The sequence below is a fragment of the Saimiri boliviensis genome, chromosome 3 (genome assembly GCF_048565385.1).
Source record: "Saimiri boliviensis isolate mSaiBol1 chromosome 3, mSaiBol1.pri, whole genome shotgun sequence".
Taxonomy (NCBI): Eukaryota; Metazoa; Chordata; class Mammalia; order Primates; family Cebidae; genus Saimiri; species Saimiri boliviensis.
The window spans coordinates 12,270,802-12,297,061 of NC_133451.1; the positions used below are offsets into that span (position 1 = coordinate 12,270,802).

The window sequence follows — 26,260 nt, forward strand, 5'->3', positions numbered from 1 at the left end:
ATCTAATAACAATTTCTTTATCCTGTGGTCACTTTTTTTTTTTTTAACAGGGTCTTGCTTTGTTGCCCAGGCTAGAGTACAGTGGCACAATCACAGCTCACTGCCACCTCAACCTCCTCGGCTCAAGTAATCTTCCCACTTCAGCCTCCCAAGTAGCTGGGACAAGAGGTCCAAGCCACCATGCATGGCTAATGTTTGTATTTTTTTGTAGAAACCGGGTTTTTCCATGTTGCCCAGGCTGGTCTTGAACTCCTGGCCTCAAGTGATCCACCCACCTAGGCCTCCCAAAGTGCTGGGATTCCATTGCGGTCATTTTCTTAATTTGTAAATAAGCTTATCTTGTTACTGGAATGAGACAAAAGCATCCCTTTCCTGAATAGCAAGGATTAGCCATCAAAATAGTCACATGGTGAGTGCCATGAGAGCAAAGGTACAGAAGGTCTCAAGCCAGATGTCACCTAGATGCCTGTTCTCCAAGGATTACATTTGCATTAAATTCTGTGCTTTCTTTTAGATTATAGCCTTTAAAACATAAATGTATATTTAGATTTGCACTAACACATGGGGATACTAACATTTTAAATACATATTAATTAAATTTAGTTATAAATGAAGTTTAAATTCCAGTTCTATCCCATTAGCTACAATTCAAAAGCTCAGCAGCCACACACCCCTCAGTGCAGAAAGTCCTATCAGACAGGGCTGTTCTCAGTCATCTGGATTGTTTGGACAGAATATGTTGCCATAACATTTCAGACCTCCAATTGGGATTTATGTTTACTGACAAATTAGAGCCCAAAAATACCACTTTGACAAAGACCTTTAAAAGAACCAAGTCTCTAATTAGCATAATACGTTCCCAGCAGCAGCCATACTAACAGGTGCCATAGCAGCATATTGGTGGGGGAACAGGGGTGACACAAGGTGGGGGAAGGGACACGGTAACAGTACCTGCAACCACTGCAGTAGGAGCAGCAGCAGCAGCAGCAGCAAAGGTATCATCTGTGGCTTCTCAAGCCACCTGAGCCTGACAACAATATAGAGTCCACAATAAGAGTGAAAAAAACAGGACTGTCAGTCTCTGTGGGAGCCCCTACCTCCTAAATTCCTCTCAACCCATTCAGAAAGTCTCCACGGGGTGTCTCCTGTGTGCCTGAGAACACACAGGCTGTTGTTTGGAAACCAAGTCCTCTTGGCTGTGGGACAGAGCCTGTCATGCTGTCTTTCCCTGCTGGACCCGCTCAGGTGACACCCTCTGCTGCTTCCTGCTCCAGGCGTTGGATCCCCTGGCTCACACTCAGGCCCCCATGGCTTACCCCAGCCTGGAGAAACCAGATCGCTGTCTCCTAAGATAGAATAAATATCTGTATGGCTTTGTCTCATTAAGCAACATCTGTCAGGCATTTCAGCAATGCGTAATTTTACTTTATTTTTTAATTGTTGCATCTTTCTTTTTTCAGACACCAGCATAAGAGCCCAGCCAGCGAGAAACAGGGCAAGAAGACTATCCAAGTGCTAGATACCTTGCTACACTCACCCGTCCACTCCACACCTAAAGTCCTTGAAAAATAATGAGCATCTTCATTTCCTTTCCCTTTGAGGTACACTCCTTCAGGCTGAGTGGGGGTAAAATAAAAATAGAAACAAAACAAGAATCTAAGACTCCCTCCATACAAAACTGTTCTATATATATGTATATGTATATATATATATATGAAGAAGGAAAGAAAACAAATTAGCTGTGGTTATATCTTGGATAGTGGGGTTAAATTGTTCAACAAGTATTTATTGAGAGCCTTTTAGGTGCCAAGTACAATTTAGTTATTGAGGATATAGCAGTGAACACAACAGATCAAAATGTCTAACGTTATAGAATTCAGTGGGGAGAGACAAACACTAAAAGCAAAATGGTGAAATACATTTTAGTGTATCCGATTGTTCCATGTTCCATGGCTGAGGCAGGAAAATAGGGTCTGGAGGCAGGGAACCTAAGACTGATTCACGCTGACTTCCTAGAACTAAATTGAAAGGAAAACGCCAACTTTTCACACCAAAGTAACAAAAGGACCAGAGGCTACTCTCTTTGCAACCCCCATCCCTTTTCTGTGTGGCAGATAGAAAACTGTGCTTTCCACAACCAGTCAGACTGATAGTGGGCCAAGTCTTCATTTGCATAGGAGTGTAACTTTGTAACCAGTTTAGCCTCTAATTGGCTGCTTTACACCCTTTGCATGGGTGTAATTTAATAACTTCACTTCAGCCTCTGACTGGTTGCTTTCCACAATCAATCAGACTGATCTCAGGCTACTACTTCATTTGCATGGGGTGTACATCAAGTGGCGAATGGAAAACCTCTAGAGGGTATTTGGACCTCAGAAGATCCTGTAACCAGGGCCCTTGTGCTGTTGATCGGCCCACTCCTACCCTGTGGAGCGTACTTTCATTTTCAATAAATCTCTGCTTTTGTTACTTCATTCTTTTTTTGCTTTCCTTTGTGTTTTGTCCAATTCTTTGTTCAAAACACCAAGAATTATTTATGATCTCGTAAATAATTTGGAAACCATTGCCAAAGCATTCATGGAGGCTCTTCAGGCTGGTGCAGACATCTCCATGATTGGACAATTTGGTGTTGGCTTTTATTCCACATACCTGGTGGCAGAGAAAGTGGTTGTGATCACAAAACACAACAATGGTGAACAGTATGCCTGGGAGGTTTCTGCTGGAGGCTCCTTCACTGTGCATGCTGACCATGGTGAGCCCATTGGCAGGGATACCAAAGTGATCCTCCACTTTAGAGAAGATCAAACAAAGTACTTAGAAGAGAGGTGGGTCAAAGAAGTTATGAAGAAGCACTCTCAGTTTATAGGCTATCCCATCACCCTTTATTTGCAGAAGGAACAAAAGAATGAAATTAGTGATGATGAGGCAGAGGAAGAGAAAGGTGAGAAAGAAGAGGAAGGCAAAGATGATAAAGAAAAGCGCAGGATCAAAGATGTGGGTTCAAATGAGGAGGATGACAGAAGAAAACTAAGAAGATCAAAGAGAGATACATTGATCAGGAAGAACTAAACAAGACCAAGCCTATTTGAACCAGAAACCCTGATGACATCACCCAAGAGGGTATGGAGAATGCTAAAAGAGCTTCACCAATGACTGGGAAGACCACTTGGCAGTCAAGCAATTGCTGTAGAAGGTCAGCTGGAATTCAGGGCATTGCTATTCATTCCTTGCTGGGCTTCCTTTGACCTTTGTGAGAACCCGAAGAAAAAAGAACAATATCAAACTCCGTGTCCATTGTGTGTTCATCATGGACAGCTGTGATGAGCTGATACCAGTGTATCTCAACTTTATCTGTGGTGTGGTTGATTCTAAAGATCTGCCCCTGCACATCTCCCAAGAAATGCTCTAGCAGAGCAAAATCTTGAAAGTCGTTCTCAGAAACATTGTTAAGAAGTGCCTCAAGCTCTTCTCCGAGCTTGTGGAAGACAAGAATTACAAAGAAATTCTATGAGGCTTTCTCTAAAAATCTCAAGCTTAGAATCCATGAGGACTCTACTAACCGATGCCACCTATCTGAGCTGCTGTGCTATCACGCCTCTCAGTCTGGAGATGAGATGACAACTCTGTCAGAGTATGTTTCTCACATGAAGGAGACACAGAAGTCCATCTATTACTTCACTGGTGAGAGCAAAGAGCAGGTGGCCAACTCAGGTTTTGTGGTGTGAGTGCGGAAGTGGGGCTTCAAGGTGGTATATATGAGAGAGCCCATTGACGAGTACTGTGTGCAGCAGGTCAATGAGTTTAATGGGAAGAGCCTGGTCTCAGTTACCAAGGAGGGTCTGGAGCTACCTGAGGATGAGGAGGAGAAGAAAAAAATGGAAGAGAGCAAGGCAAAGTTTGAGAACTTTTGCAAGTTCATGAAAGAAATCTTAGATAAGAAGGTTGAGACGGTGACAATCTCCAATGGGCTTGTCTTCACCCTGCTGCACTGTGACCAGCACCTATGGCTGGACAGCCAATATGGAGTGGATCATGAAAGCCCAGGCACTTCGAGACAACTCCATCATGGGCTATAGGATGGCCAAAAAGCACCTGGAGATCAACCCCGACCACCCCATTGTGAGACGCTGTCACAGAAAGCTGAGACAGACAAGAATGACAAGGCAGTCAAGGACATGATGGTGCTGCTGTTTGAAACTGCCCTGCTCTCTTCTGGCTTTTCCCTTGAGGATCCCTTGTCCCACTCCAACCACATCCACTGTATGATCAAGCTAAGTCTGGGTATCGATGAAGATGAAGTGGCAGCAGAGGAACACAGTGCTGCAGTTCCTGATGAGATTCCCCACTCCTGAGGGCGATGAGGATGCATCTCGCATGGAAGAAGTCGATTAGGAGTTCATAGTTGGAAAACTCATGCCCTTGTTTAGTGTCCCATGGCTCCAACTGCAGCCTCGAGTGCCCCTGTCCCACCTGGCTCCCCCTGCTGATGTTTAGTGTTTTCTTTTTCTCCTGTCCTTGTTCTGAAGGCAGGAAACAAGGGTGTCAAGCCCCCATTTCCTCCCTACTCTGACACCAGCATTGGATGTTGTGTATTGTGGATTTTTTTTCAGTGTGTTCATTTTGTTCTGAAATTAAAGTATGCAAAATAAAGAATATGCCATTTTATACGAAAAAACAAAAAAGTCACAGAATGGTCACTGATAGAACAACTGCCAGCAGCAAGAGACAGGCCATTCGAGGATAACATGTGCAGGCCATTGCAGAGTCTCACAAGCAAAGGCCAAAACCCGCGTATCCGCCCACAACTGCCAGAGGAGGAATAATACTGATTTTGCCTCGGCTCATCTTTTCCTTTTTTTTTTTTTAACTATTTTGTAAAACTATTTTTAATTGAACATATTCATGGAGTACATAGTAATGATTCTATATGTATAATGTACAGCAATCAAATCAGGGTCATTAGCACATTCATCATCTCAAATCTTCCTTGCAGCTATTTGAAAGTATATAATTTTGTTAACTATAGTCATCCTACAGTGGTATAGAGCACTAGGATTTATTTTCCTCCTATTTAGCTATAATATTGTAACCTTTCACAAATCTCTTCCCACCACCCTGAACCCATCTGATCTCATCTGCCCACTTTCTAATCACACCTTAGTGCCCATCATTGGTTAAATCTGATCTGAAACCTTGCTGCAAGGAATTCTGGAAAATTTCACTCCCAGGCCTCAGCTCCTGTGATTTAGGGAAGAGCATGGAGTCTCTATCCCAGATGAGTGGGAATGGGTGCTGACACTGGCAGTCGACTCTCCTGTACAGTCAGTTGCTCAGTCCCCGCAATTTTCAATTGAAAATATCGTGTATGGAATAGTAAAATTCCTTCCCCATTATTGCAGCTCAGTGTAAGCCCAAAAGCTCGGTTTTGGACCCAAAGTTGAGAAACATAGCTTTGATCACCTAGGTGTCCACAGGTCCCCTGAATCTTATATTTGTCCTGAGGAAATAGCAGGTAGAATTATCTCAGTGGTAGAACTCAATTCCCTGAAGGACTGGACAGCTGGTGTGCTATTGATACAACATTGCTGCCTTCAAACAAAGTGGCAGGCCAGCACTGGAACCAATATGCCTGGCTTTCAGGATCTTTTCCCACTTTTCCTCTCTTCCTTGCTGCTCAAGCATGCCAGCCCATCCCATTCAACCTCCAACACAGAACGCCCAGGAGTGTAACATTCTTCCTAATGGACCCTAATGTACCATCAAAAAGACTCAATAGAACATTAAAATAGACTCCCCAATTAAGAACAATGGAAGCCGACTCTTTTCTCTTTGAGGCCCCCTCTGCACAAAATATTGTCTCATTTCTATTTTCCTGGGGAGAAGTTTCCTATCAGTCCTGGGAAAGATTAGTACCCATTTTAGAATGGCCTAAAATATTATTTCTTTTAATTCCAAAAAGAAAGACAAAAAAGTTGAGTGTTCATGTAATGCTGTAAATGTATTAAGCCCATGGTGCATGCAATGCTACTGAAGAATTCCCAGGCACTGAGATTGAGGCCAAGAGCAAATGATTGTGCATTTGAGATCTCTCTGAATTAGGACTCGCCTGAGCTCGCATTGATAAAATGTGACAGTTGTTCAGAAATGCACATTCACAGAAGGGCAGCCATGATAAAAGCATATTATGTGCAAATTATATTTTACAGAAAACAGAATTGCCTTTACTTGTTCCAAGTAAATTGACAATTTCCCTCTCAGTAGGCTGTGCAGATGAAGTGAACCCAAAAGCCATGTGTCTCCTAATGAAAAACTAAAATCGCAAATACATTTAAATTGCAGAGGGAGTATTCGAAGCATACTGGTATAGATTAAAAAAATGGATTCCTGGCCGGGCGCGGTGGCTCAAGCCTGTAATCCCAGCACTTTGGGAGTCCGAGGCGGGTGGATCACGAGGTCAAGAGATCAAGACCATCCTGGTCAACATGGTGAAACCCCGTCTCTACTAAAAATACAAAAAATTAGCTGGGCATGGTGGCGCGTGCCTGTAATCCCAGCTACTCAGGAGGCTGAGGCAGGAGAATTGCCTGAACCCAGGAGGCGGAGGTTGCGGTGAGCCGAGATCGCGCCATTGCACTCCAGCCTGGGTAACAAGAGCAAAATTCCGTCTCAAAAAAAAAAAAAAAAAATGGATTCCTGTACAAAAACCAAGTACTCTGCCTTCTTGAGTTAGGCCAAGAGAGTGTTTCATGTAATCTACTAGGAGGTCCACAATATAGCTCTTGCTCCTAAGAACTCTTTTCTTGGCCTTTTGGAAACAGATCCCTTGAAAATATGGGAAATGGTGAACCCCACAGAAATCTGTTTGCTAGAGCTTTATCTGCTCCATGTGCCTCCCACCTCTCTTGTCCTGGTACCTTTAGAGCACTCCACCACCCCACTCCATGTGTTCTGTAAGAATGTCAATATCAATGTTTGGGGGCAGGGTGCAAAGATGACTCAGGTTGATCAACCAGAATGGCTCAACACCCTAGTCTCAGTAAGTGGTGATAGTTGTCTATATGACCCATATAGGGGACTGAGAGTCATTTTCTTACCACTGGTGGTACTAAGCTAGGAGATATGAGTGTGGAGTCATCCTTGGTGGCCTTTGAGTTCACAAAGTAAAAAGAACTCCAAATTAGAATGAAGTCAGGGGCAAGCTGAGTTGAGAGGTAGACAAAAACAGAAACAGCATAATTACCTTCAGCCACTCTGGAAGTTGTTAGGGAGTTGAGTATGAGCTCCTGGAAAATAAGGCAATAAATTACTTTTATGTTCAAGATTTGTTTTACCCAGCCAAGAAAGTACAGGATTAAACAGATCCCCTCTCTAAAGAAAATGCATATAACTACCCATGAATAAAATAATTCATATAATTCCAAGAGCTTTCTGCATATAATATCAAAGGTTAAAGCCATTCTCCCCCACCTCCCCCCCCAAAAAAAAATCTTGTTCTGTCACCCAGGCTGGAGTACAAATGGCCAGATCTCAGTTCACTGCAACCTCCACCTCCCAGGTTCAAGCGATTCTACTGCCTCAGCCTTCTGAGTAGCTGGGATTACAGGAATGCGCCACCACACCCAGCTAATTTTTTTTTTTTTTTAATTTTTAGCAGAGACAGGGTTTCACCATGTTGGCCAGGTTGGTCTCAAACACCTGATCTCAGGTGATCTGCCCACCTTGACCTCCCAAAGTGCTGGGATTACAGGCATGAGCCACCATGCCCGGCAGGTTAAAGCCCTTGTAAGGACCTTAGGTTAAGAGCCCCTGCACATTGAGTTTACTTGGTGGCCTTAGGGTGGATTTTACCCTCTAAACTTTCTTCTTCCTATGGTACAAGGTTCTTTTACATGTTAAAATGTTAGTCCCTTGGAAGGTAAATATCACAGACCATTAATAGTCAGTAACAACCATTAACAAACAGTCCAAGGATAGTAACTGTGATTCAGAACAACCTGCATAAAATTGTTTGGCCACAAGATGATGAACAAGTGATACTTGGCTCTTATGATTTGAGTTCAAGCAAGTCATTTATCCCATTTGAGAAATTTCCCTTTTTATATAATGAAAAGTTTTGACAGATTTCTAAAGGTCCTTTCACTAATGGATCTGTTAAATTAACCATAGGTGCTTCTCCCATTCTCAGCTGTAATACAATTTAAAGCCAATCAAAAAATTAAATACTTTTTTCTATGTACACAGCACTTTTCCCATCCCCCATCTGTGAGTCCCAGTGTTATAAAGACTAGCTTTGGTTTCTTACTCACCCAAAGAGTTTGTTAGAATAGTATGCAGAGGAGCCTCGCAGAATAATAAATGTATCATATTACCCTTTAGTAGCTGTTCTTCTATTTATTCCAGGAAGTCTCCAATCTCAATTCAATCCTCCAGTTCAGAAATCTCCCTAGGAGGATTTGGAGATGAATGTGTTAATACGTATATGTAAACCTATTAAAAAGCAATGCAAAGAATTTTATGATGAAATGCCAGAATATGTTGGAATATTCTCATTGGAGAAATAAAATTTAGATTTTGATATTTAAAACATGGAAGTACTTTTGTGCGAGATTCATCTCAAGAGAAAAATGAGTGGATGAATAACTGTAACTGAAATATAGTGTTTTTCTTTTCAAAATCATGGAGTAGGATCCCAGTCTGTGTGCTCACCCTGAGATGTATTCACAGCTGGCAATGATGGAGAAAGAATGTGGACTCAACAGGATATCTTTTAATATAGGAGAAAATAAGAGTATCCTGGTTTGGGAAAAGTCACCCTAGGCACTGCGCACTCCTTTTTACAACTTTGGACAGACAGCAATGTGTTCACATCAGTAGGGTGGCTCTAAAGGCCACTCGTGTTATCAGACAGCCCCTAGATCATGGACACAGGGCTCAGGCCTGATTTATGGTAAGGGGGATGCTATAAAAGAGCAATACAAGTTAGAAGGATAAGACAAGTTAAGTGCAAGGTGTCAGCAACCTTGAAGCCAGTGACCTAGGCAACATGTGTTTGTGACCAGTCTCTGCAGCCTTGATGCAGGCACTGGTGGTATTACCAGCTGTCATGAAAGCTTGGGCAGACACTTTCCAGAAGACATGCTGCTCTAGAAATAGAGAGTGTTAGAGGTACAAGGTGAAGTCAACAATTCTAAGAGAACAGTTTCTAAGAGAACACAAGATGTACCTGCTTCTCAGGATTCTCAGAACTATTTGGAAAACTCGGAGGGATACCTGAGAAAGTCTGGGGCTTTCCCCTGGTAAAGCAGACAAAGCTGCTTTACTTCATATCCCATGGCATTTTACGCAAATAGCCACCCCGTTTTCTCTCAAAATGGTACAGCCTGCAGAACTGAAGCGCCAGTAAGGGAGGCCAAGTAGAGCTTAGCACAATAGTGATTGGAAGATAATTAGAACATGGAAATCTTGGGTTGGGTTCTAGTGTTTCAGGTCCACTGTCCAAATTGACATTAAATATTCAAACTGAGACCAGCTGCCAGACTTCCAACACCCTAGTACCAGTAAGTGGTGATGGTTGTATGGATTCCCTCCCTGGATTCCCTACTTCTAAACAGATGCTACAGTTTGTACAGATGCCTTTCTACAGAAACACCTGATGATTGTCAAGGTGCTGAAATGAGAGTGCAGACACACATTGATATAAATGATACTTTAAAACCTTGGGCTTGAAATGAGGGAAGGGTGGGTAGGCCATTTTGCTGGTTAATTAGTAGTCTACGAGTCATGGTTATCATTGTTACATGGTCTGTAATCCAAGAATCTGTACTTTATACAACTCAAAAACAAAAAACAAACAAACCAGCTAAAAAATAGGCAAAGAACAGAATGGACATTTCTCCAGAGAAGACCTACAAGGGGACAATAAGCACAAGAAAAGATGTTCAACATCCCTAATGATTAGGTAAATACAAAACAAAACCACAATGAGATTCTACCTCACAGCAGATGAATAGATCAGCAACATACAGGATGTACATACAATGGAGTATTGTTCATCCATAAAAAGAAATGGGAGTCTGACACGTGTTGCAATGTGAATGAACCTTGAAAACATTATGCTAAGTGAAATTACACCAGACCCAAAAGGACAAATCTAATATAATTCCACTTACTTTGAGGTACTTAGAGTAATCAAATTCCTAGAGACAGAAAGGATGGTGCCGAATGGTAGTTGCCAGAAGCTGAAGGGAAGGAAATGGAAAGCTAGTGTACAATGGGGACAGAGTGTCAGTTTGGGAAACTGAAAAAGTTCTGCAGATAAATGGTGGTGATGGTTGAACAACAGTGGATGTGAATATACTTAATGCCACTGAACTACATACTTAAAAATGGTTAAAATAGTAAATGTTATGTATATACCAAAAATTTTTAAATGTACTTCTCTTCCTTTTGACATGTCTTTAAACAATGATCATGCACATTGCTTAAGTCTTTGACTTTTGCTGGCCCTATGCCATTTGTTGAGATGGATGCCCTGTCACCAAGATGTGGCTTAAATCACAATGAAGAATAAAGTTTACACTTCGAAGGCTCTCATCTGCAGACGTGACTAAGTGGACTCACATGATCCTGTGCAACCCAGGCTACCACCAAGCAGCAGAGAACAGGAAGAGACAAAGACAAATTAGACAACAATGTCAAAATGTTAAGCCGTTGCTGTCTTGAGTGATTGGAGGCACCATTAGAGGCTGGGAGCCTACTCCAGGGGCCAGGTATTTTGTCAACAAACTTTCTATCCTGTTCAGTTCTCTCTCACAGAGGCTGGCTTCATATATGCAGCACATGTGGTTTATAAGAAAGAGAAGCAACAGCAAAAACTTCTCACATCGCTCCTTGTGTTTATGAAGCCCTTGTTTAGAGAGGCTTGAAAAGGAAGTTCTTGGTCTATAATATGTCTTCCTTGAAAATTATTTCCAGGCCTCCTTAAACCTTAGCACTATATAGAGATGCCAAGAGAGTAACCAAATCACCTTGTGTTTTCAATATCTACACCTATGCTTCTGGAAGTGAAGCAAAGCTTTTGTGGGTAGTAAATTCTAAAATGCCTCACTTTTATAGAAGGGACATTGAATGGCATAGTGAATATTGCCAACACTTCTATGGAATACAGAACAAATTTATCTGGTTCTTGTTCAAATTGCCACTGCTTTCCTATTGGAGACTTACCTAAGTGATACCACAAGACCTTTTTCTTTTAGATTCTCTCCTCTTTACAGTAGCCAAGTTGGAAATCAAAAGGTCTTTTAATAATAACGATATGTCACATTTCCTGTCATGTAGAAACAACATGCCATACTTCCTATCATGCTGAAAAATTCAGGTACCATGGCAAAGCCAGTGAGGAGCTATTTTATCACTCTGAACCATAAAGTTTTTCCTCCCTATAGGTAACTCTATTGCTTAAGTCAACATACCTAACTATCAGTTGTCTGAGGCTGCCTAAACCCTTACCCAATGCCCTTTCCATTACAATGTTTAACAATTGAAAAATAGGCAGAAGAGTCATGTGGGATAAATTTTCCAACATGATAAACTGTGGATTGATGAGGGCAACTGGTCAAAATGCTGCATTTGATTCCATGATTTGAAGGGATAGTGAACAACATCCCACCACCCTGTGTCAAATACAAAAGTAAGCATAGAAACTCATCTCTTCAGTCTACTACAAGCCAGAAGACAGGCTGGAAAACTTGTAGGCCCACAGAAGTAGAGGAGAGGAGAAAAGAGGTGAGGGCAAGAGAAGAGAGGGGAAGAGAGGAGGGGAAGAAAAGAAGCATACGTGAGCAATGACTTTTGGTATAGTAAACCGAACAATTATTAATTTGGGATAATAGTCTATTTCCAAAACACAATTCCACTGAGTCAAGCAGCAGACTTTGGGGTTAGACCCATTTGGTTACGTATTATGTCCTAGTGTGGAAGCCAATAGTGGTTGGGTGACCCAAATATCATTTCCAGCCCTTAATGTCTTACCCACATTTTTTAAATTTCTCTAAAAGCTAAAACTTGATCTCCCAGCCTGCCATGCAACTAGGGGTGGCCTTGTGACAGCATACCTCCAGACCATGAGATATGGAAAATAGTCCCTGGGGAGAGTGCCTGTGGCAGGCAGAATAACGACATTATTATTAGATATTGTTCACATTCTAAGCCCTGTGAATATGTTACCTTCCTTGGCAAAAGAGACTTTGCAGCTGGAATTAAGGTCAGGATCTTTCAGTGGTGAGTGATATGGTTTTGATGTTCTGTTCCTTTCAATTATCTTGAAATGCAACTTCCGACGTTGGAGTTAGGGCCCAGTGGGAGGTGTTTTGGTCATAGGAGTGGATCCCTCATGAATGGCTTGGTGCTGTCCTTGCAGTAATGAGTGAGTTTTCTATGCATTCACTTGCGATCTGGTTGTTTAAAAGAGTCTGGCACCTCCTCCCTTTCTCTCTTGCTCCCTCTGTTACCATGTGACACAGGAGTACCCCCTTTGCCTTCTGCCATGATTGGAAGATTCCTGAGGCCTCACCAGAAGCCAAGCAGATGCTGGTGCCATGTTTGTACATCCTGCAGAACCACGAGCCAAATAAAACCTCTGTTCTTTATGAAATACCCAGCCTTAGGTAGCCCTTTTTAGCAATGCAGAGGAACTAACACGGGGGGGATTGTCCTGGATTACCCAGGTGGGCCCAATGTAATCACAATGGTCTTCATAAGTAGAAAAGGGAGGCAGAAGACTCAGAAGAAGAGAAGTGACAACAAAAGCAGAATCAGAGTGCTGGGAGGTGAGAAAGACTGAACCATCTATTGATGGCTTTCAAGACAAAAGGTCCACAAGCCCACAAATGTGTGTGGCTTGGAAAGGCAAGGAATCAGATTCTCCCCCAAGGCCTCCAGAGATAGTTCAGCCCTGCTAACAAAGGACTTCCTATCTCCATGTTAATAAGATAATAAATATATGTTGTTCTTAGTCACTATGGTTTGGTGTTAAGTTTAGTGATAATTCATTACAGCAACAACAGGAAACAGATACAGTGTCTTTTACCAAATAAACACACTTCACCTTTTCCTCTTCCTTTGTTGTGTTGCATGGCATGCAGACATGGAATGGATGGCAGCCACCTCACGATCTTGAAGCCATTTGCATGAGGATGAACCTTTGTGCTTGGGACATCAGAGCCGAAAAAAAGATTCTGGGTTCCTGATGAGCCACCAGCCCTCAGACGCTCATCCCTGAACTTCCTGTCACACAAAACAAATGAAATGTGCTTTAAGTGGTGTGTCAGAGCCAATGCTCATCAACCTGTGAAAGGTAACTATTAAATTTTTCAGAACTTCATAGTCAATTGTTAAACACAGATATTATTAAAATTTAAGTTGTGGAATCTTCTAAATAAATTATATTTAAAATGAAGGTAGTAAATACTCAAAACCCGTTGCTTCCTAAATATTTCACAAAATGTGCTATTACCTATATCTGTGTTCTAGTCTGTTATCTCTGCTCTTGGGTTTATGTGCATCTATTGTGTATGAATGGTGGAGATACCATATATCTTCATTGCTATATACTAGATACGATATATCTTCCCAATTCTGCATTCGGTGACACCATATTGGTAGCTTGAAATCAGCCTTGGTGGGAGTATTTACACTACAGAAATCAGTAAACACTACAAAGCAGGGCTTTATTTTCCCCTAGAGTGTCCATTATTAAACATTTACAGGCCTGGCACTGGCTTATTGTTTCTGCAGCCAACTACATTCCTAACTCATGCATCCATAATGGTGTTTAAAGGCTTCTTACTAAACATGCTTCTTATGGTTACATAGCCACAATTTCTTAATGCAAATAATATTTAGACAAAATTGGATTCTCCTAGTTTCTCTTTTAAATAAACATTTGGGTACCAGACACAGAGCAACACAGCCTCTTTCTTAAGGTAAGTATTATACCCCCATTTCACAGCTGAGGAAAACAGTACTCAGAGGTATCCATGGGTATGCTCATGATCTGAGGCCAGTTAGCAGCCAAGATAGGATTTGAACTTGCTTCTCTCTGACTCCGAAATCTATGCTCATTCTCCAGGAAAAGAAAAATTTAGTTTTAAACATGGTAGGTACTAAATAAATGTTTGTTGAGTCATTTAAACAAAAGATAACTTCTAGAGCATTGGGGGACTCAAAATGCTCAGGTCATATGCAAGGCGGAGTCCTCACCATATGTGCAAAAGACATTGGCACCAGGCTGCTTTTCCTGAACATCAAAAAGATCCCTAAAACACTTATGGTTAGGAGATTGAGTTTCATAAAAGTATTAAATTTGTTTTTTGAACAGCATCACTGGGGGAGGCACCGTGGTTACAACTCTCTCATCTTGAAAGAGACAGTAATTTCCTCCTTTGCTGGTTGTCAGCCTGGCTCCCAATCATTTCCCCCAGAGTTGGCAGAATTTCAATGACTCTAAAATTAATCTGTTGGTCAGAGACTCTGTCCGGTGCCCTGAAATTCTGGGAGCATTGCTGTGGTCTCAAAGTCAGTGACTGGGATGAGGGTCGAGAGGTCAAAGGTGAAGTAGCAATTCTCTGTCCAGTTGGGAAATCTTGGACAATCCTGCAGTCATGGTTCTCACCTGGTTTTATGATGAGAAACCCCACAAATTCTTCTGGACTAGAATGTTGAGTAACTAGCATAGAATTCCTAGGCACATGCATAGAATTTTTAAATGAATTTATTCAACATTTATATATATATAAACATTTGGGTACCAGACACAGGGCAAGGCAGCCTCTTTCTTAAGGTAAGTATTATAACCCCATTTCACAGCTGAGGAAAACAGTACTCAGAGGTATCCATGGGTATGCTCATGATCTGAGGCCAGTTAGCAGCCAAGATAGTATTTGAACTTGCTTCTCTCTGACTCAGAAATCTATTCCTGAAGAAGATAGACATGTAAACAGATAAACGACATGATGTGTGCAGTTGAAAAGAGATGTACAGTCCACGAGGATCACACAGAACCTGGAGCTGACTAAGCCCAGGGAGGTTGGAAACGAGAGATTAGGCAAAGCTTTCTGCAGAAGATGCCTGAGGTTAGGCTTATAGAAAAGTGGAGTTCGGTGGTGAGAAAGTAGAAAAGGTGATTATAGGAAAAGAGAAAATGAATCTAGTGAGCAATAAACTGGTTTTTGTCACAAACCGTAAAGTATAAGACACAGAAGGCAGAAAGAGGGCAAGAGAGGTAAGCCAGGAGAGGACCTGGGCATCATGCCACGGTAACTGGACTTCATCCCACATGCAATGGGAAGCCACTGGAAATTTTAATTATGGAGTGGCATCGCCATGTTCGTATTTAGGAATTATCCTAGAGGACTCAAGATCCATTCAGAGATTATTGCAAAACAATAAGCGGTGGATAAGGACAAAGGATATAGCTGTGGTGGGAGGGGAGAAGGCTAGCACAGAGATTCAGGAATATGAAGACAGAATCATGAAGACATAGGGAATGAGGTTAGAGCTCACCTAGAATAACCCCTGAGTTTCTGGTTTGGGCAACTAGCTAGATGGTGGTGCCATTAATTAAGCACAGGTGGAGGAGCTGGTCTGTGTGGGAGAAGAGTTACAGAATGAGTTCAATATAAGTTGTGTGCATATCATTCAACTGGAGATGTCCAGCCGCAAATGGATGTATGAGTTTTCATGGAGGACTCTCCTTGATTTCTCTTTAAATGCAATCTAGAAAAAATATTGGCACACAAAGGCTCTTGACAAATAGTTGTAAAATGGAAGAATGGAAACCTGATTAAAGGAGAAGGATGAGGTAGGAGAAGGGTTAGAGGTAGAAATAGAAGGTTTTAGAGTTAGCAACGCACTAAGTGTCCTGGTTAATTGTGTGTGTCAACTTGAGAGGGATAAAGGCACCTAGATAGCTGGTAGACATTATGAGGGTGTGTCTGTGAGGATAATTTCAGAGGGATCAGCATTTAAGTAAGTAACTGAGTAAAGAACATCTGCCCTTGCTAATGAGGGTGGGCATCACACAATCCACTGAGGTCTGAGATAGAACACAGAGGCAGAGGAGAGTAAACTTACTCTCTCTCCTTAAGCTGGGTCATCCTTCTTCTTCTGCCCTCAAGAGCTACTGGTTCTCAGGCCTTTGGACTCCAGGACTTACACCAGCCACCTCCCAGTTTCTCAAGCCTTAAACTGAGTTACACCACTGGCTTTCCTGATTCTCCTACTTGAAGACAGTGGCATTTTGGGATGTCTCAGCCTCCGGTATCATATGAGCCAATTCCCATAGTAAGTCTCCTGGATTATCTATCTGTATATCTGTCTATCTATCGTATTGGCTTTGTTTCTCTGGAGACTCCTGACTAATACAGAGAGTAGTTGAAACAGAATGAATAAAACTCCAGAGAAAGAGTGAACATCTATTGGGTGAGAGTGGCATCCTTGGGAGAACCACTATGAAAGGAAAGGCAGACACGAGCAAGGAGATAGAGACTGAGAACACAGAGCAATTAGAGAGGAGCAGAATCCAAGGATGCAGGGACATCATAAGATAAAGAAGCCAAGTGTTAAGATACAGCCTGAGAAAGGTCAGCATGAGCCTTCTGGGGGCCTTTGCAAGGGCAATTTCCACGGGCTGGAGAGGACAGGAGCCTGGATGCCCTGAGCTGCAACACAGAGGCGAGTAGAGGGGTTCTGAGGGTAAGAGGGAGACTCAAGGCCAAGGGGGTAATAATTTAGGACAGGAAAGCCTCACACATGACTGGAAGTGTTTAAGAGTTGGAAATACAGGAAAGAGAGGGGATTAAATACTCCAGACGACCTCATACAGGTAGGAGACTGGCAACACATGTGGAGGTAATGGCCTGAGACAGAATGAGTGTTGCGGCTTTGCCTGAGACTGAGAAAATACAGGCTGGGCATGAAGACTCATTTGTGATTGTGGATGACGGAAGCTGCATCATTTACCATATCTAAAAGGTTGAGGAAACCTTCTATCTCCAAAAATGGGAGAAATATTGCATAATTATGATGTATTTACTCAAAGAAACATCTTATACTCATTAAAAATAGTAACTATGAAACTATTTGGCCATATTTAAAAAGGCATTATAAATTGATACAAAGTAAAAAGGATGGAAGATTATACATACAAGTTCTAGAATAAAAATATTAAAACCAACTGTGAGGTATAACTGTTAGGGTATAGAGGTTTTACAGGGTTCCTAGTACATTATTATTATTTTCTAAAATTTTATCGAATTTATTCTGAAAATTCAAAAATAAAAACTGTTAAAATTGGAATGACTCAATAGTCAAGTTTTCCATCTGCAATAGTTTTCATTCTTTTACATGAATTTATCCAAATATCAAAGCTTCAGACAGCATTTCCCTCTAAAGATTTCTCTAGAAATCTTTCTCCCATTCTTCAAGTTACACATGATGAAACCTTCTCTCTGCCTCATAAGTTTCCCCTCGCTTTTTGCTTCACAGTCCTTCCCCTGGAGAATGTGAAGCCTGCCCTGGCATGAATACAAGATTTTAGTTAGTGTGTCCAGAGACCTGTGGCCGACCCACAGGAAACCTTCTGTTCTCACCATAGGGCAGGTGGCCGAGGTACCAGTCAGCCCTGAAGTTAGCCTGTGTTCCATTTGACACTTTACCTAATGCCTAATGCTGAAAATGCAATCAAGATAGGGATTTCAGGGGGAGACCCTAGACGTTGGAATGAGATAGAACTGGCTTAGAATCGCCAAGCCTTCTTATTAGGGCAAGACAATTGTGAAAACAGAGCTTCAGTCTCTATGTGTGTAAAATGGTGGTGATGAAACATGCATCAATGACTGTTGAGAATTAAATTTAAAAGCATCACGTGTGTGTATATATTTTATTATATGTACATGTGACTATATGTATACATCTATTTCTATATCGACTGTAGCACTTAGCCTCCTGGGGTGTGCCCTTGGATGTGGTCATTTATAAACTGTGTGAGACCTTGAACAAGTTACTTTACTACACTGTATCTCTATCCACTTGTTTGTACAGTGGGCTGCCTTTGTGGTTATTTTAAGTATTTGCTTAACTCAAGTAATATTGCCACCTTTGTGGTTATTTTAAGTGCCTTAAAAAGGATCTAGAAATAGTTTGTTTTAAAATACTACATATCCATAAGAAATAACAAAATCATGTCCTTTATAGCAACATTGATCAAGCTGAAGGCTATTATCCTAAGTGAACTAATGCAGGAACAGGAAACCAAATTCCACATGTTCTCACTTCTAAGTGGGAGCTAAACATTGGGTGTGGCCATCAGTCAGCATCTCAGTTGCAAACAACAGAATCTACACAAAGAAGGGAATAACAGGAGGGATCCAAGATGGCCAATTAGGAGCAGCTCAGGATTGCAGCTCCCAGTGAAAGCATGGAGGATGAGTGGATGCGGCATTTCCAGTCAGGTTTTTATTGCCCACAGACCAGGAGATTCCCAGGCAGAGGAGCCCCACAGGTCGGCAGCGCCGCTGGTTTGGCCCACATGGCTGTTTTTGCTGGCGAGGCTGTTTTGCCAGCGCCCTGGTGTGGCGGTTCTCCATACAAAATACACGGGTCCGGGCGCCGTTTTAGCTGGTGATTGGAGCTCTTGGAAGGCAGAGTCACCCAAACATCTGATTAAAAAGGGGACTGAAACAGGGAGCCAGGCCAGATTTGTGGGCAAAAAAGTGCCACAAATCTCAGCGCCACTGTTTCAGCCAGCGCAGTGGTTCGCCACACAGGAAAACACACAGATCCTGGTGCCTTTTCACCAGGCAATTGGAACACCTGGGAGATAGTTGACCGTTCAACTAAAAAAAAAAAAAAAAAAAAAAAAAAAAAACCAGCTCTGAGGCAGGGAGCCAGGTGATCAGGCTTGGCTGGTCCCACCCCCACAAAAAAACAGCAATCAGAAACACTCTGGATTGAGAGTTTCACAGCAAGCACAACTGAACCAGGAACAGTCTCACTCTGTGGGGGAGGAGAGTCCACCATTACTGAGGCAGTCCACCACTACAGAGGTAGTCTGCCATTGCTGAGGCAGCCTGCCATTGCTGAGGCAGCCCACCATTACAGAGAGAGTCCGCCATTATAGAGGTGGGCGGCCATTGCTAAGGCAGTTCTACCTACACCCAAATAAACAGGACTGCAGGGAAGTTCACATGGCAGCTGGGCAGAGCCCACAGTAGCTCAGCAAAGCCTCTGCAGGCAGACAGTGACTAGGCTGCCTCCTCGCTGGGCAGGGCAGCCCTGAAAAAAGGCACCAGCACAACAGAAACTCATAAATAAAGCCCTAACTCCCTGGGACAGAGCACCTGGGAAAAAAAAAAAGTGGGGGGGGGGGCTTATGAATTCTGCTGCAGCAGACTTATATGTACCTGTCCAGCAGCTCTGAATGAACAATGGAGCCCACAGCTCAGCACTTGAGCTCCTATAAAGGACATACTGTCTCCTCAAGCAGCTCCCTGACCCCCATATATCCAAAGAGTCACCTCATAAAGGAGAGTTCAGACTAACATATGGCAGTTCTACTTCTGGTACGAAGATAGCAGAAGAAGAAACTGGCAGCAACCCTTACTGTTCTGCAGCTGCTGCAGGTGATCCCCAGGCAAGCAGGGCCTGGAGTGGACCTCAGAAGTCCTACAGCAGAGGAGCCAGACTATTAGAAGGAAAACTAAGAAACAGAAATAAATAACTTCATCATCAACAGACTGGACATCCACTTAGAGACCCAATCTGAAAGTCAACAACTACAAAGATGACAGGTGGATAAATACACAAAGATGGTAAGAAACCAGCACAAAAAGGATGAAAACACCTGAAACCAAAACACCTCTCCTCCTTCAGGGGATTGCAGCTCCTCACCAGCAAGGGGAAAAGGCTGGTTGGAGAATGAGTGTGATGAATTGACAGAATCAGACTTCAGAAGGTGGATAATAAGAAACTTCTGTGAGCTAAAAGAACATGTTCTAACCCTATGCAAAGAAACTAAGAACCTTGAAGAAAGATTTGATGAAATGCTAATGAGAATAAACAACTTAGGAATATAAGTGAATTGATGGAGCTGAAAAACACAACACGAAAACTTTGTGAAGCATACACAAGTTTCAACAGCCGAATTGACCAAGCAGAAGAAAGGATATCAGAGGTCGAAGATCAACTTAATGAAATAAAACAGTAAGTCAAGATTAGAGAAAAAAGGGTAAAAAGGAATGAACAAACTCTCCAAGAAATATGGGACTATGTGAAAATACCTAATCTACATTTGATAGGTATACCTGAATGTGAGAGAGAGAATGAATCCAAACTGGAAAATACATTTCAGGATATTATCCAGGAAAACTTCCCCAACCTAGCAAGGCAGGCCAATATTCAAGTCCAGGAAATACAGAGAACACCACAAAGATATTCCTCAAGAACAGCAACCCCAAGGCATATAATCCTCAGATTCACCAGGGTTGAAGTGAAGGAGAAAATGCTAAAGGCAGCCAGAGAGAAAGGTCGGGTTATCCACAAAGGGAAGCCCAGCAGACTCACAGCAGAACTCTCAGCAGAAACCCTACAAGCCAGAAGAGAGTGGGGGCCAATATTCAGCATCCTTAAAGAAAAGAACTTTCAACCCAGAATTTTATATCCAGCCAAACTAAGCTTCATAAGTGAAGGAAAAATAAAATCCTTTGCGAACAAACTAATACTCAAAGATTTTATCACCACCAGGCCTGCTTTACAAGAGTTCCTAAAAGAGGCACTAAACATAGAAAGGAACAACCAGTACCAGCCACTCCAAAAACATACCAAATGGTAAAGAGCATCAACACAATGAATAAACTGCATCAACGAACAGGCAAAACAGCCAGCTAGCATCAAAATGGCAGGATCAAATTCACACATAACAATATTAACCCTAAATGTAAATTGGGGCTAAATGCCCCAATCAAAAGACACAAACTGGCAAATTGGATAAAAAGCCAAAACCCATCAGTGTGCTGTATCCAGGAAACCCATCTCACATGCAAGGATATATAAAGGCTCAAAATAAAGGGCTAGAGGAAGATTTACCAAGGAAATGGAGAGCAAAAAAAAGCAGGAGTTGCAATTCCCATCTCTGATAAAATAGACTTTAAATCAACAAAGATCAAAAGAGACAAAGAAGGACATTACATAATGGTAAAAGGATCAATGCAACAAGAAGAGCTAATGATATAAATATATACACACCCAATACAGAAGGACCCAGATACATAAGGTAAGTTCTTAATGACCTACAAAGAGACTTAGACTCACACAATAATAGTGGGAGACTTTAACACCCCATTGTCAATATTAGACAGATCAATAAGACAGAAAATTAACAAGTATATCCAGGACTTGAACTCAGACCTGGAACAAGCAAACCTAATAGACATTTACAAAACTCTCCATCCCAAATCCACAGAATATACATTCTTCTCAGCACCACATTGCACCTACTCTAAAATTGACCACATAATTGGAAGTAAATCACTCCTCAGCAAATGCAAGAGAATGGAAATAATAACAAACAGTCTCTCTACCACAGTGCAATCAAGTTAGAACTCAGAATTCAGAAGCTAACTCAGAACCACACAGCTTCATGGAAACTGAACAACTGGCTCTTGAATGTTGGCTGAATAAACAATGAAATGCAGGCAGAAATAAAGATGTTCTTTGAAACCAACGAGAACAAAGACACAACATACCAGAATCTCTGGGACACATTTAAAGAAGTATCTAGAGGAAAATATATAGCAATAAAGGCCCACATGAGAAGCAAGGAAAGATCTAAAATCAACACCCTATTGTCAAAATTGAAATAGCTAGAGGAGCAAGATCAAAAGAACTCAAAACCTAGCAGAAGACAAGAAATAACTAAGATCAGAGCAGAACTGAAGGAGATAGAGACACAAAAAGCCCTTCAGAAAATCAATAAATCCAGGAAGTGGTTTTTCGAAAAGATCAACAAAATAGACCACTAGCCAGATTAATAAAAAAGAAAAGAGAGAATAATCAAATAGATACAATAAAAAACAATAAAGGGGATATCACCACAGATTCCACAGAAATTCAAACCATCATCAGAGATTATTACAAACAACTCTATGCACATAAACTAGTAAACCTGGAATAAATGGATAAATGCCTGGACACTTGCATATTGCCAAGCCTAAACCAGAAAGAAGTTGAAACCCTGAATAGATCAATAACAAGGGGCTGACAAATTGAGGCAATAATTAACAGCCTACCAACGAAAAACAGTCCAGGTCGAGATGGGTTTACAGCTGAATTCTACCAGATATACAAAGAGGAACTAGTACCATTCCTTCTGAAACTATTCCAAACAATCCAAAAAGAGGGAATCCTTCCCAAATCATTTTATGAGACCAACATCATCCTGATACCAAAACCCAGCAGAAACTCTGAAAGTAAAGAAAACTTCAGGCCAATATCCATGATGAACATAGATGCAAAAATCTTCAATAAAATACTGGCAAACCGATTGCTACAGCACATCGAGAAGCTTATCCACCATGATCAAGTAGGATTCATCCCAGGGATGCAAGTCTGGTTCAACATACACAAGTCTATAAACATAATTCACCATATAAACAGAACCAAAGACAAAAACCACATGATTATCTCAATTGATGCAAAGAAAGCCTTCGACAAAATTCAACAGCCCTTTATTCTAAAAACCCTCAATAAACTAGGTATGACAGACCGTATCTCAAAATAATAAAAGCTACTTATGGCAAACCAACAGCCAGTATCATATTGAATGGGCAAAAACTGGAAGCATTCCCTTTGAAATCTGGCACTAAACAAGGATGCCCTCTCACACCACTCAATACAATTCAATATAGTACTGGAAGTTCTAGCCAGAGCAATCAGGCAAGAAAAAGAAATAAAGGGTATTCAAATAGGACAGGCAGAAGTTAAATTGTCTCTATTTGCAGATGACATGATTGTGTATCTAGAAGACCCCATCATCTCAACCCAAAGTCTTCTGAAACTGATAAGCAACTTCAGCAAAGTCTCAGGATATAAAATCAATGTGCAAAAATCACAAGCATTCCTATACACCAATAACAGACTTAAAGAGAGCCAAATCAAGAACAAACTACCATTCACAATTGCTACAAAGAGAATAAAATACCGAGAAATACAACTAACAAAGAATGTAAAGGACCTCTTCAAGGAGAACTACAAACCACTGCTCAAAGAAATCAGAGAGGACACAAACAGATGGAGAAACATTCCTTGTTCATGGTTAGAAAGAAACAATAACATGAAAATGGCCATACTGCCCAAAGGAATTTACAGATTCAATGTTACCCCCATCAAGCTACCAATGACCTTCTTCACAGAACTGGAAAAAACCACCTTAAACTTCACATGGAACCAAAAGAGAGCCCGCATAGCCAAGTCAATTCTAAGCAAAAAGAACAAAGTGGGAGACATCACACTACCAGACTATTCTTCTATGAAAGAAACTGTACACCAAACCCCTGCAACACATAGTTTATCCATGTAACAATAATCAAAACAGGATGGTTCTGGTACCAAGACAGAGATATAGACCAATGGAACAGAACAGAGGCCTCGGAGTCAACACAACACATCTGCAACCATCCAATCTTAGACAAATCTGACAAAAACAAGCAATGGGGAAAGGATTCCCTGTTTAATAAATGATGGCAGCCATTTATTAAATAAATGGTGTTGGGAAAACTGGCTAGCCATGTGCAGAAAGAAGAAACTGGACCCCTTCCTGACACCTTACACTAAAATTAACTCCAGATGGATTAAAGATCTAAACATAAGACCTGACACCATAAAAACCCTAGAAGAAAATCTAGGCAAAACAATTCACAACCTAGGCGTAGGCAAGGACTTCATGACCAAAACACCAAAAGCATTGGCAACAAAAGCCAAAATAGACAAATGGGACCTAATTAAACTCCACAGCTTCTTCAGGGCAAAAGAAACTGTCATTAGAGTGAATCGGCAACCAACGGGATGGGAAAAAATTTTTGCAGTCTACACACCTAACAAAGGCCTGATATCCAGAATCTACAAAGAACTAAAAGAGATTTACAAGAAAAAAACAAACAAGCCCATTCAAAAGTGGGTGAAGGACATGAACAGACACTTTATGAAAGAAGACATACATGAGGCCAACGAACATATGAAAAAATGCTCATCATCACTGGTCATTAGAGAAATGCAAACCAAAACTACATTGAGATATCATCTCATACCAGTTAGAATGGCCATCATTAAAAAATCTGGAGAAACAGATGCTGGAGAGGATGTGGAAAAATAGGAACACTTTTACACTGTTGGTGGGAGTGTAAATTAGTTCAACCATTGTGGAAGACAGTGTGGCGATTCCTCAAGGACCTAGAAATAGAAATTCCATTTGGCCCAGCAATCCCATTACTGGGTATATATCCAAAGGATTATAAATTATTCTACTATAAGGACACATGCACACGAATGTTCATTGCAGCACAGTTTACAATAGCAAAGACTTGGAACCAACCCAAATGCCCATCAATAATAGACTGGACAGAGAAAATGTGGCACATATACACCATGGAGTATTATGCAGTCATTAAAAACGATGAGTTAGTGTCCTTTGTAGGGACATAGATGAACCTGGAAACCATCATTCTCAGCAAACTGACACAAGAACAGAAAATCAAACACCGAATGTTCTCACTCATAGGCGGGTGTTGAACAATGAGAACACATGGACACAGGGAGGGGAGCATCACACACGGGGGTCTGTCAGGGGGAAACAGGGGAGGGACAGCAGGGGGTGGAGAGGTGGGGAGAGATAGCATGGGGAGAAATGCCAGATATAATTGATGGGGAGGAAGGCAGCAAATCACACTGCCATGTGTGTACCTATGCAACAATCTTGCATGTTCTTCACATGTACCCCAAAACCTAAAATGCAATTTAAAAAAATTAAATTTAAAAAAAAGAAGGGCATAACAGACACTACAACCATCTCAAGGGTAGTGGGTGGGAGGAGGGTGAGGATAGAAAAACTGCCTATCAGGTACTGTGCTTATTGTCTGGGTGATGAAAGAATCTGTACACCAAATCCCTGCAACACATGATTTATCCATGTAACAAACCTGCACATGTATCTCCAATCCTAAAAGTTGAAAAGAAAATAAAGGAAACAGTCTATGTTTAATAAATGGCTTGTATTTTATTTTTTGATATGGAATCTCACACTGTGGCCCAGGTGACATCCAAGCAGAAGTGCTCAGCACAACCTCTGCCTCCTGAGTTCAACTGATTCTCCTGCCTCAGCCTCCCGAGTAGCTGGGATTATAGCTGTGTGTCACCAGGCCTGGCTATTTTTTTTTTTTTTAATTTTTAGTAGAGACGGGGTTTCACCATGTTGGCCAGGCTGGTGTCAAACTCTCAACCTCAGGTGATATGCCACCCACCTCCACCTTCAAACTGCTGAGATTACAGGTGTGAGCCACTGCACCCAGCCTAAATGGCTTTTATTATTATAAAAGTGCTTAGCACATGGAAGAAGAAGAAAACAAAAAGGCAATACTCTGTCTTTCTACAAAAGCTATACAACTACAGTCAGGAACATAGCTTACCCTGCTTCTACTCAAAAAGTATCCAGACTCAGCAGGCATTACATGCTTGTTCTCAGGTTGTCCTTTATTTTAGAGTCAGCACACTGACTAACACTCACTAAACTAAACTGACTATTCTGGCTAGCCAAAGTGTTACAGACCTTATCAGCCAGCAGTGAGAGTAAGAACCTATGGTGTCAGATTATAGATTCTATGACAAATTGGAGAGAGGAAGCATATGACAGAGACTTATGTAGGGAAATCTCCCTAGAGCAGGTCAAATATTTGAGCTTAACTGCAAAGAAGAGCATTATGACACTTGTTACCAATGGCACTCATCATCTTCTGAATATCTTTCCTGCTTTCTGGCAATTTCATGCCTTATAAATGAATCCCGCCTCTTCAAGTTCTAAGCCAGAAAGCTTCTCTTCCCAGGCTTCCTTGCAATTAGGAAGTCAGTACATGACCTCAGTTCTGTCAATCAGACATGTTCCTTCTATCCAGAGGGAGCAATGTGAGGAAGGAGGTGCCATGCAGAATCAACTTCA

At 41.5% G+C, this 26,260-nt stretch overlaps 1 protein-coding gene and 1 pseudogene across 1 annotated transcript in view; one reads left to right on the forward strand and one right to left on the reverse strand.

The window, feature by feature from the left end:
- The window catches only part of LOC101036341 (heat shock protein HSP 90-beta-like), a 28,460-nt pseudogene extending 23,981 nt beyond the window's left edge, over window positions 1–4,479 (forward strand).
- The window catches only part of RAB28 (RAB28, member RAS oncogene family), a 248,291-nt gene that overhangs the window by 93,719 nt on the left and 128,312 nt on the right, over window positions 1–26,260 (reverse strand). Inside the window, exons 7-9 of the transcript XR_012516808.1 lie at window positions 13,106–13,284; window positions 8,370–8,443; window positions 7,241–7,283 (exon numbers count right to left, since the gene is read on the reverse strand). The gene's annotated coding sequence lies outside the window, so the exon portion shown is untranslated. The remainder of the gene's footprint in view (window positions 1–7,240; window positions 7,284–8,369; window positions 8,444–13,105; window positions 13,285–26,260) is intronic.